Below are 12766 nucleotides of genomic sequence, written 5' to 3'. Positions count from 1 at the left end.
AAAGGTGCTACTGACATGAAATGTTCCCCACATGTCAATAACAACCCATGCAAACCCATACATACAAGGAAACCAAAACAAATAAGTTCAGTGTAATAAAATGGAAGGACACAGGGAAAAAATATTGAACGCATGAAAAAAAGGGAGGTGTAAAAAAGGCATGGGAAGCCAAGACACAGCTGAAATCTATCAGTAATTAGAAAGCAATCTTGCCCCTTGTCAGTGCAATTTCATATCAGCTGGTTCAGTCTCACCCGATGGCCTATAAAAAGGTGTCTCATTACCAAGGTGTCACACAAGAAACATCTCATGATGGGTAAAAGCAAAGATCTCTATCAAGATCTTCACAACCTTATCGTTGCAAAACATACCGATGGCATTGGCTACAGAAGGATTTCTAAACTTCTGAATGTTCCAGTGAGCACTGTTGGGGCCATAATCCGGAAGTGAAAAGAACATAATTTCACCATAAACTGGCCTAGACCAGGTGCTCCTCGCAAGATTTTGGACAGAGCCCTGTGCCCCATTGAAGCGTCAAAAGTGCATACTAAGACTGTTCCCCCCCCCCCCCCCCCCCTTCTATTCATCAAAGCTGTACTATAACTTGCAGCAATGAAAAGCACAAGGATAATAGATAATAGAAAGAAGATAATGTAGATAATAGAAAGAAAATAGAAAAAAGGTTGCCATCTGTGTGAAAATGCCATCCTCACTCGTATTGCATGCATAATATAATTAAAAACCATTGGCATATACTTAACCCCTTCCCACTGACGTAATACATACATATGGCACTGTGTGCTTTTTTTCTGCGGCACCGTATATTTGCAAATCTCCCTTTGTGCTGGGAAAGCTCTGCATAGTGCACTCCCAGCACCAAGAGCTCCGGACCCCGTACGAACAATCAGGACCAGCAATTCCCAATTGCAGGTCACCTGATTGCTGTGGTAGCCTCTGATTGGCTACCACAGTGATCAGTCACTGTGAAGCCTACCCCTGTCTCTCTCTCTCTGTGAATGGAGAGCAAAGATACATTGTATCTTTCTCTTTCCTTGCAGAACGGAGAAAAAATAATAAAATAATGTGCGCAAAAATAAAATAAGTAAAGGAAAAAATATATATATATATATATATAACCATTATATTAAAGTGTAAGTAAACCCCCCTATCGTTTTCAGCCAAAGAAGCTGCCATCTTTGTCTCTGTTTAATCCACAACTGCCATGGAACTGCGCATGTGATCGGTTATGTCAGTTATGGATGGTTTGACAATTTGGTTGAGATCACAGCCAATGGGAGAGCGTTACATTTCTGGCACATGCCGGAAATGAAACAGTTTTATTGATGGGTTTACTTGCGCTTTAAAACGTTTTACTGCATTTCTGACTAATTCATGGTTTCCAACAAAAGGCTATTATACTTGCCAATCATCTAATGTAGTATATATAATTGAGTGCCCATGCGGCCTCTTATATGTGGAGGAAACAACACAAAAAGTAAAAGATCAGATTGCTGGGCACAAATCAAATACTCTATACAAGATCAATTGAGAAAAAAAAAAAAAACACTTGCTAGCCACTTTGTGGAAATGGGACACATGGTCTCAAAGCTTAGGTATACAATATGGTTATTGATTATTGGTTATTGATGCTATCCCCCAAAATAGACGAGGAGGGACTACGTTTTCAAAAGTTGGAAGTTCGGTTGATCGTCTTCATGCGTTACAGTCGACATCGTCTTGATACGTTACAGCCCAGAGGCTTGAACTCTGACTTCTGTATCTCTTTCTGTAGTGGAGTGACATCTTTAATTTAAAAAAAAACGTTTTCTGAAAGGATGTCCTGGGAATATAATTTCTGATAAAGGTGTTATTTTTTTTTTTATCAAAAAATTTAAAATGGATTGTTTTGAACATATTTTTATAGGGAATATCTGTGAATGTAAAATTATTTTATAAAAGATATTCCTTAAGTGGTTATACCTCTTGCTTCTAAGTACATGTGTTTTTTTACTATTTATTTATTAATTGTACATTTTGTACATCTTTTTTGGTAATAGGTTAATATTCCGGAATAACCGGGACTATTCTCTGGAAGATGTTGGAGGGTGATTGCATCTCGTTTTAACCATCACTCCAGGAATTAGGATGAATTAATTCAGATTTTTGAATAATTAATTACTTAATTGTGTAATTGGTTCCTGGTATAAAGTGTTTTGTGACTTTACTGATGTAAAAGATTTGTCATTGCTTGTTCCTACCTAAAGAAGGGTGTGAGCGAGCTTTATTGTCTGAAACTCTTGTGGAACATTATGCAACTGTTTTGTAAAAATTTTAATGAAATCACAAGTGCAGCAATCCATGCATGGACTTACTTTCCTTTCAGAATCAACAGTTTCAATGGGACGCTATACTACAAAATACTCCCACAAATGTGGCCCGTTGATTAGGACCAAGATTGGTTGATAGACTGGATGGGGGGTGGCTCGGTGACAGTTGTTAGGTGGGTGTGGGATAGGCTTCCCTGAAGTGAGTTTTCAGGGATCTCCTAAAGGTGGACAGGTTAGGGGCTGATCGGATATACCGGGGCAGGGAGTTCCAGAGGATGGGAGAGGCTCTGGAGAAGTCCTAAAGGCGAGCATGAGCGGAGGTAACAAGGGAGCTAGAGAGCAGGAGGTCCTGGGAGGAGAGGAGGGGACAATGACAATGACAATGATCCAAAACACACATCTAAGGCCACTGTTGCATTTCTGGAGAACAGGGTGAAAGTGATACAGTGGCCAAGTATGTCTCCTGATCTGAACCCAATCGGGGGAACACCAATGAGGGATTCTGAAGAGACGAGCATTGCTCTCCATCCAGCGCCTAGGCTCTAAAATAGGTCGTTTTTGAAGAATGGAAAAAAAAAAATAGATGTTGCAATGTGTCACCAACTTGTTCGTTCCATGCCTAGAAGACTTGGAGCTGTCCTTACAAATCATATAAAATACTAGTTGTAGTAGTTTTTGTTGTGGGGTGTATTCATTTTTGCATCAACTAATTTCAGTAAAACTGAAGATTTTGTGTTTCTCAATCTTTTTGCAGTCGAGACACCCTTTAAAATTATGGACAGCCTCAAGACACCCCATTCTAAAATGTAAAAACCTATTCTAGTAGTTTTATGTAATGCGGCAGCATCGACATCCAACGTTAGAGGTGATTTATTCTTACAAAGCAAATATACTTTTGCACACTAGTAACAATCAGAGGTGTAACTAGAACCGTCATTTCCCCAGTGCAAGAAACCATAAAGGGCCCCCCTGCCCCCGTCCCGGGGCCCTTGCCACTGATCCAGGCCCTTTACTCCCATTGCAGGGCCCTTTATTGTGGTCCCACAGCAGGACCCTTTCATGTGTTCGGCAGCCGAACCCCTTCCTGCTTGATTAGTTTGTCAGATACACTTCTTTTTCTTTTTAGCCAGCCATTGTAGGGGGAGAATGTACCTTAATTAGGGGTGGGCCATTTAAAATGGACGTGGTTCTACGAGAACCATCTAATCCATATCCCTTTGCACATCGCTACACCTCCCAGAATGCCTCCATACCCCTCAGCACGCCTCTATACCCTGTGCACATCTCTGTACCTCCAAAATAACCCCTGTACCCCTAGCACACTTCCATACTCCCAGCATACTTCTGTACCCCTTTGCACATTGCTGCACCATACCTCCACACAGCTCTGTACCTCCTAGAATCCTTTTTAACCCTCAGTATGCCTCCATAAGCCCAGCAAGCCATTGTAACCCCCAGCACACCTCCACAACCCCCCCCCCCCCCCACCCCCTACACACACACACACACACACACACACACACACATACATACACCTCTATATCCCTCCAGCACACATTTTACACTGCAGCAATTGAACTTAGCACCCCACACCCCCCTAAGGCCCCTTTCACATGGGGCGTGACCTGTCCTGATACAGAGTGGACATGGACACAGCATGCTGCTCTCTATAGGGCTTTTGGATGGGAAAGGACCACCTGTCCATTTCCATCCGACTGTCATCCAATCCGATCCGCCAGACGGATAGAGAATGGAATCTCCCATCTGTCTGTTTTTAGTGGACGGGATCGGATGGTGACGGGTGTCAGCAGATATTAACCGCTCAATAGAGTGCTATGGAGGGTCTGATCGGGTCTGCCTGGAAAATAGACAGGCGGACCCGATCAGTCCACCAGTGTGAAAGGGGTCTAACATATCTGTGCTCTGTACCCAATTAATGTTCACCTCCAACCCCCAGCACATCTCTGTACCCCCCCCACCCCCACTTTCACCCCATGGTCACTCACCCGAATTTTGATGACAGTCTGTGGTCAGCATCTCCTCATGCACCCCAGACCACTTATGTTGCAGTTGGGGGGGGGGGTGCGATAGGCAGCTCTATGGTGCCTGCGGGCAGCGGGATCTCCCTGCTTGTTCGCTCTTGCTGATACATGCCTGGGTCAGAGGCCTCTCCCCTCTCCACTGTATACACTCAGGAACAGTGCTGGGAGAAGGTCATCCAGCGCCCAGGGCAAAGACATCAAATTGCGCCCCCTTTTGCCTTAGGGTTAGGGTCAGGGTGCCCCTACCCCTGCAATAAACCATTGCACCAGGGGAAGCCGCCCCTCCTGACCACCCCTTGTCCCGGCCCTGCTCAGGAAGAGAACTACAAGCCCTAGGGAGAGCCCGTCGCCAGCAGGCTCCATAGAGCTGCCGATCCCCCACCCCCCCACTGCATGTTAAACTGACAGCCAGAGGTGCAGGGGGAGATACCGGTTGTGCCCCCCATGGCAGCAGAACGCCAGGACCCAGTCACAGTTCCGCCACTGCTACTGACTACTATTTATTTATACATAGATACAGTTGTGCTGATAAGTTTACATACCCTGGCACAATTTATGATTTCTTGGCCATTTTTCAGAGAATATGAACGATAACACAAAAACTTTTCCTTTCACTCATGGTCAGTGTTTGGCTGAAGCCATTTATTATCAATCAACTGTGTTTTACTCTAATCATAATGGCAACAGAAACGACCCAAGTGACCCCGATCAAAAGTTTACATACCCCAGTTATTAACACCGTGTATTGCCCCCCTTTAACATCAATGACAGCTTGAAGTCTTCTGTTGTATTTGTGGATGAGGCTCTTTACCTTCTCAGATGGTAAAGCTGCCCATTCCTCTTGGTAAAAAGCCTCCAGTTCCTGGAAATTCTTGGGCTGCCTTCCATGAACGGTACATCTGAGATCTCTCCAGAGTGGAACAATGATATTGAGGTCAGGAGACTGAGATGGCCACTCCAGAACCTTCACTTTATTCTGCTGTAGACAATGACGGGGCGACTTGGCCTTGTGTTTTGGATCATTGTCATTGGAATGTCCAAGTACGTCCCATGCGCAGCTTCCTGGCTGATGAATGTAAATGTTCCTCCGGTATATTTTGATAACAGACTGCATTCATCTTGCCATCAATTTTGACCAAATTTCCTGTGCCTTTGTAGCTCACACATCCCCAAAACATCAGCGTTCCACCTCCGTGTTTCACAGTAGGGATGGTGGACCTTTCATCATAGGCCTTGTTGACTCCTCTCCAAATGTAGTGTTTATGGTTGTGGCCAAAAAGCTAAATTTTGGTCTCATCACTCCAAATAACTTTGTGGCGGAAGGTTTGAGGCTCTCTGTGCTGTTTGGCGTATTGTAAGCGGGATACTTTGTGGCATTTGCGTAGTAATGGCTTTCTTGGGGCGACTCGACCATGCAGCCCACCTTTCTTCAAGTGCCTCCTTATTGTGCATCATGAAACAGCCACACCACATGTTTTAGGAGAGTCCTGTATATAACCTGAAGTTACTTGTGGGTTTTTCTTTGCATCCCGAACAATTTTCCTGGCAGTTGTGGCTGAAATTTTAGTTGGTCTACCTGACCGTGGTTTCAACAGAACCCCTCATTTTCCACTTCTTGATTAGAGTTTGAACACTGCTGATTGAAATTCTCAATTTCTTTGGATATCTTTTTATACCCCTTTCCTGTTTTATACAGTTCAACTATCTTTTCCTACAGATCCTTTGACAATTATTTTTGCTTTCCCCCATGACTCAGAATCCAGAAACGTCAGTGCAGCACTGGATGAAAGATGCAAGGGTCTGTCAGGAGTCCAGAAACTCATTGACCTTTTATACACACACACTAATTACAAGCAAACAGATCACAGGTGAGGATGGTTACCTTTAATAGCCATTCAAACCCCTTTGTGTCAACTTGTGTGCATGTTATCAGGCCAAAATCACCAGGGTATGTAAACTTTTGATCAGGGTCATTTGGGTAGTTTCTGTTGTGATTATGATTTAAAAAGAGTAAACATCGTTGATTTGATAATAAATGGCTTCAGCCAAACACTGACCACGAGTGAAAGAAATGTTTTGTGTTATCATTCATATTCTCTGAAAAACGCCCAAGAAATCATAAATGCTGCCAGGGTGTGTAAACTTATGAGCACACCTGTATTTATAAACACCTCCCAATCACGCCGCATAATTTCTCTTTCAAAATATATGGAGAAATAGAGATTGCTAAATAAGAAAAATGACAGAGGACGTGGCTTGATTGCACAATGGGAGGTGTATATCAATCCTATATAAAGGAGATCTGCAAAACATCCCAACAATCCGGTTTCATCAGCAGTGACAACACTGAGACGTTTCCCCTCGTGTCTCCATACATCTATACAGGTGAGTCGATCTCCTTTCCTTCTCATCAGCGATACTTCCATAGCACACAAGCAACTATTTTAAAGGCAAAGGGCAACTTGCAATATATGGCAGCTCCCATCAACCAAATATGTAGGATTTTTAATAATAGAGAAACAGGGAAATGTAAAAAAAAAAGGGGGGGGGGGCAAAACAGAAAAAAAATGTCAAGTGGCTCAATGAAAGTAGCCTTAACCACTTCAGCACCGGAAGATTTTACCCCCTTCCCGACCGGAACACTTTTTTTTGCGATTCGGCGCTGCGTCGCTTTGACAGTTGCGCGGCCGTGCGACGTCGCACCCAAACAAAATTGACGTCCCCCCCCCCCCCACAAATAGAGCTTTCTTTTGGCGGTATTTGATCACCTCTGTGATTTTTAATCTTGGGGGAAAAAAGGACATCAATTTTATTAGGGTACAGCGCCGCAGGACCGCGCAATTGTCAGTTAAATTAAAAAATATGCCACAGTTTGCAGACGCTATAACGTTTGGGCAAAAAAAAACAATCAATAAAGCTTTCTTTTGGCGGTATTTGATCACCTCTGTGGTTTTTAATCTTGGGGGGGGAAGGACATCAATTTTATTAGGGTACAGCGCCGCAGGACCGTGCAATTGTCAGTTAAATTAAAAAAATATCCCACAGTTTGTAGACGCTATAACGTTTGCGCAAAAAAAAAACAATCAATATACGCTTATTGGGATTATGTAGCAGAATACATATTGGCCTAAACTGGTGAAGAAATTAGATTTTTTTTCTTTTTTTTTCTTGGATATGTTTTATAGCAGAAATTTAAAAATACAGTTTTATTTTGCTTTCTGTTTTTTTAACCACTTCCCGACGGCCTCACGCAGATATACTGTGGCAGAAGGGCACGTTCAGGCAGATTAAGGTACCTGTACATTGCCCTTTAAGAGGCGGCTCGCGGGCGCGTGCACCCGCCGGTAGCTCCATGACCGTGATCGCAGGTCCCATGGACTCGAAATCCGTGGAGATACCCGCGATCGTCTCATGGAGAGGAAGAACGGGAGATACTAATTTAAATAAGCATCTCCCCGTTCTGCCTAGTGACAGTGTCACTGATCACCGCTCCCTGTAATCGGGAGCGGTGATTAGTGACGTGTCACACACACAGCCCCCCCCCCCACAGTTAGAATCACTCCCTAGGACACACTTAACCCCTACAGCGCCACCTAGTGGTTAACCCCTTCACTGCCAGTGAAATTTTTACAGTAATCAATGCAATTTTTTCTAGCATTGATCGCTATATTAATGACAATGGTCCCACAAATGTGTCAAAATTGTCCGATGTGTCCACCATAATGTCGCAGTCACAATCGCTGATCGCCACCAAAAAATTATCAATAAAATGCCATAAAACTATCCCCTATTTTGTAGACACTATAACTTTTGCGCAGATCAATAAACGCTTATTGCAATTTTTTTTGTTACCAAAAATATGTAGAAGAATACGTATCGGCCTAAACTGCGCAAAAAATTGTTTTTTTTTAAATATTTTTTGGGGATATTTATTTTAGCAAAAAGTAAAAAAAATATTGTTTTTTTTTTCTCAAAAAAATTGTTTATTGTGCAAAAAATAAAAACGCAGAGGTGATCAAATACTGCCAAAAGAAATCTCAATTTGTGGGGAAAAAAGGAGTTCAATTTTGTTTGGGTGTCACATCTCCAAGAATGCGCAATTGTCAGTTAAAGCGACGCAGTGCCGAATCTTTTGTTTTGTTTATAGCGCAAAAAATATAGTTTTTTTTTTGTTTTTTTTTAATTTCCAGTCTTTTTCTGTTTATAATAAAAAAAAAAAAAAAAAAAAAAACGCAGAGGTGATCAAATACCACCAAAACAAATCTCTATTCGTGGGGAAAAAAGAAGTTACATAAATTTAATTTGGGTACAGCATCGCACGACCGCACAATTGTCGGTTAAAGTAACACAGTGCCGTAGTATCTAAAAAAAATGGCCTGGTCATGAAAGTGGGGGGCAAAAAATTTCCAAAGGACAAAGGGTCAATCTAGTTATTGTTCCACCCGCCAGGAGCTAAATATTATTTCATAAGAACTTTGTAAAAAAAAATAAAAAAACGTTGCTTTTGTTTTCCAGATCCCGGTAGCTATGAAGTTTTACGCGAGTTTACTGCTTATGTTCTTCATACCAGGTAATTTTGTTTTATGTAACACCAAATTTAACACACCTGCTCCCCATTCACACCTGAGACCTTGTAACGCTAAGGAGTCACATGACACCGGAGGGGGGAGGGTAAAAGGGCCCAATTTGGAGATTTTCACTTAGGGGGTGTACTCACTTTTGTTGCCAGCGGTTTAGACATTAATGGCTGTGTGTTGAGTTATTTTGAGGGGACGGCAAATTTACACTGTTATACAAGCTGTACACTCACTACTTTACATTGTAGACAAGTGTCATTTCTTCAGTGTTGTCACATGAAAAGATGGGAGGGGTGTACTTACTTTTGTGAGATATTGTATACTGTATGATATTACTTTACCATTTAACAGAGAGACATTTATGTATTTGGATTTCTCCTCTTTACATGCTGATTTTTGTATTGTCAGACTTGCATATCTTATCTCAGTTTCAAGATTCTCCCCACAGACATATATATATAATATATATGTATGTATGTGTATGTATATATATATATATATATATATATATATATATATATATATATATATATATATATATATATATATTTTTTTTTTTTTTTTTTTTTTTTTTTTTTATCATTTAACAGAGGGACATTTGTTAATGTGGATTTCACCTCTTTACATGCTGATTTTTGTATGTTCATAATTGCATATCAAATCTCCATTTCAAGATTCTCCCCACAGACAGATAGAGAAAAATCTAATATTGTATAATAGAGAAGATGTGTAACTGATCTGTTTTTATTCCTCAAGCACTTCTATGCCAGAATGACTTCCCACGACCACCATGTAAGTAAAACATTAAGCTACACATTATAAGACCATAAATACTTAAAGCTGAAGTTTCCATTTTCGTTCCCTTGTATTGGAAAGTGTCATTACTGGGTCTCTGTGCTCCTCTATGTTAATGCAGGCAGATTGTGGCTGCTGGGAGGGGCCAGCAGGTTAGGGCTGCTGTTAGAAATCACGGGGGGGGGGGGGGGGCCCTGTAACGGCCTTCCTGACCCCCAACCCGGGCAGATCATGGCTGCTGGGAGGGGGTATTTGGAGTGGGGAGAAGATGTGTACTCAGAGAGCAAATTTGAGGGGTAGAAGATTTGTGCTAGGAGGGGTGATTTTTTTTGGGGGGAGGGGGGTTCACAAACCCTCCTAGATAGTATTTTCTTAACCACTGTATAAACAAAACAAAAAGCTGGAACAAATGTTTTTGTGCTTTTAACTTTTAGCGATGTCACTCTTTGAACGACAATTGCGCGGTCATGCTACACTGTACCCAAATTAAATTTTTATTATTCCTCCCCCCCCCCCACACACACACAATTAGAGCTTTCTTTTGGTGGTATTTGATCACTTTTGTGCTTTTTATTTTTTTTTAAAAGACCAATAAAAAAAAATACAAAACCGTTTTATATATATATATATTACATATATTACAGGTATTTTTTCTCCTTCATTGATGAGGCTGCACTGTTGGGCACTGATATGCTGCACTGATGGGCACTAATAGGCGGCACTGGTGGGCACTGATGAGGTGACACTGGTGGGCACTGATGGGTGGCATTGGTGGGCACTGATGAGGTGACACTGGTGGGCACTGATGGGTGGCATTGGTGGGCACTGATGAGGTGGCACTGGTGGGCACTGATGGGTGGCATTGGTGGGCACTGATGAGGTGGCACTGGTGGGCACTGATAGGTGGCATTGGTGGGCACTGATGGGTGACGCTGATGGGTGACACTGATGGGCGGCACTTAAGGGCACTAATAGGTGGCACTGATAGCTGCCACTGATAGCTGCCTCTGATGGGTGTTTTGTCACATATGGCGACCCATCACATTTGTCTACCCGCTGGACTGCGCATGCGCGATGCCGTTATATGTGTTCCAGCACTGTGGCGATCTGCGCTTGTGCAGAATCTTGTGCCTACACCCCTGAGTCCAGGTTCAAGCCCCGCCATCCAAGTGTTCATAGAGTTAGATCATAATTATGCCGAGCCAAGCGGGCCCTGTGTTAGAACACATATGGCGGCGGCGCACATGCGCACCCCAGCGGGTAGCAAAATGTGATGTGTAGCCGAATGTGACGTGACATGGGCACTGATGGGTGGCAGTGATTGGCACTGATAGGCAGCACTGCTAGGTGGCACTGATGAAGCACTGATTGGCACCACTGGTCAGCATTGATAGGTGGCACTTGTGGACACTGATAGGTGGCACCGATTGCTGGCACTTACTACTGTGGGCACTGATTGGTGGCACTGGCAGGTGGTACTTGTGGGCACATATGAGGCAGCTTTACCTCTTCCTCTTCGGGACCGATGTCCCTTCCAACAGGAGCCGGTGATCGGCTCTTTGTCTTCTGATGCTGTCAGCGTGAGAAGAAAAAAAAATGATTACCGATCTTCTGTTTACATCAAGTAATCAGCTGTCATTGGCTGACAGCTGATCACGTGGTACAGGGACGGGATCGGATCCGTGATCACCCGAGTCTCATTGGCCAGCTTGCTAAGGGGAGGACGTCTATTGACAGCCTCTTGGCAAAGCAGATGCGCGCTGTAGTCATCAATCGGCTATAGCGCGGATCTCAACAAGTTAAGCTTCTTTGAGCTTTTTTGAGCTATTTTGGGGCACTAGCTCCTCTCAAAAACGGGGCTTGGGATTTTTTTTTTTCTGCCTGTAGAAACATATGCTTGAAAATGCATGGGGGAAAAAAAGCCATAATGGGCATGGACACATTAGCTAACATGGAGGGGAGTTTCCAGGCAGAAAAAAAAATAAGAGCTCAAAAGCCTGTAGGAGCTTCTTTGAGCTCCTTTGAGCTTCCGTGTGCACGAGCCCTTAGTAGCCATTTTTCTTCTGCGCAGTTTTCCGGCTTGTAGACTGAGTGTAAGATCTATACTAATCCTCATATATAATTGTATTCTCTTCTTTCCCAGCTCCTCCGTGTACGATGGAAAACAGCGTAGAAAAGTGGGACGGGATCTGCCCAGAGTACTGCATCCCACACCAGCCTGTGTCAGGGTGTCCTGAGATATTGGTGAATGCCTGTTATTGTGATGAGGGGTTTATTTTTGATTCCGACAAATATACAAATTGCATTTCCAATGAGGAATGTGAGACACTCAGATCACAAAATCATAACTGAAACATTCTTTTACATATATTGTGAATGATCTTATTACAAATAAATGAATCAGAAATCAATTCCTGTTTATTAAATCTGTGCTCTTTGCATTTTTTTGTGGGGAATAAGAAAATAAATAAAAATGGTGTTAAAGGTGATCTCCGGAGATATAAAAGACACAAATGAATGCGGATCTGTATCTATAAATGCATCATTACATGGATATTTTAAATGCTGGCAATGTAACTTTGTATCAGCCTCTGTAGAGCAGAGCTCAGACTTGGTGGAGGGAGAAGCAGCACAAGTAGCCAATCTGCTGTGCTGAAGTGCTCATGTGATATCAAAGAGCATGTTGATAGGAGGAGAGAACAGAGTGGCAAACTCATCAGCCTGCTGCTTCTCTTTTCTCTGTACAGTCCCAGAGGGACAAGCCCTATAAGTGTTATTGAACTACAGCCAAAAAATCAGGTTGATCTGAATGCATATTCATGACCATTGGCTTCTATTTTTCCACTGTTTATATATTTATATCTTTTTTTGTTTTTTGTTTTTTTTCCTGACAAGGGGCTACTTTTAACCAGTGGCAGCTGGTGGTATATTTTTTTGGGCGGTCGGATCTGGTCACAGGCACCCCCCTCCCCACCGGCCGGTCAACCATCAGCCCCGCACTTACCCTATCTAGGTCACGGGCAGC

The 12766-nt window shown here is 42.8% G+C and overlaps 1 long non-coding RNA gene across 1 annotated transcript; it reads left to right on the top strand.

Moving 5' to 3' along the window:
• Window positions 1–6688: 6688 nt before the first annotated feature.
• On the top strand, window positions 6689–12152 carry LOC143933513 (uncharacterized). The gene is made up of 4 exons (XR_013263107.1): window positions 6689–6754; window positions 8885–8939; window positions 9703–9738; window positions 11885–12152. It is a non-coding gene; the product is annotated as an uncharacterized LOC143933513 (long non-coding RNA).
• The last annotated feature ends 614 nt before the right edge of the window (window positions 12153–12766 follow it).

Source organism: Lithobates pipiens, unplaced genomic scaffold (genome assembly GCF_037356315.1).
Source record: "Lithobates pipiens isolate NorthernLeopardFrog02 unplaced genomic scaffold, aLitPip1_a1.2 Scaffold_27, whole genome shotgun sequence".
In the NCBI taxonomy this organism is placed as follows: domain Eukaryota; kingdom Metazoa; phylum Chordata; class Amphibia; order Anura; family Ranidae; genus Lithobates; species Lithobates pipiens.
Note: the sequence above shows the minus strand (reverse complement) of the source record. Positions and strands in the feature narration are given on the sequence as shown.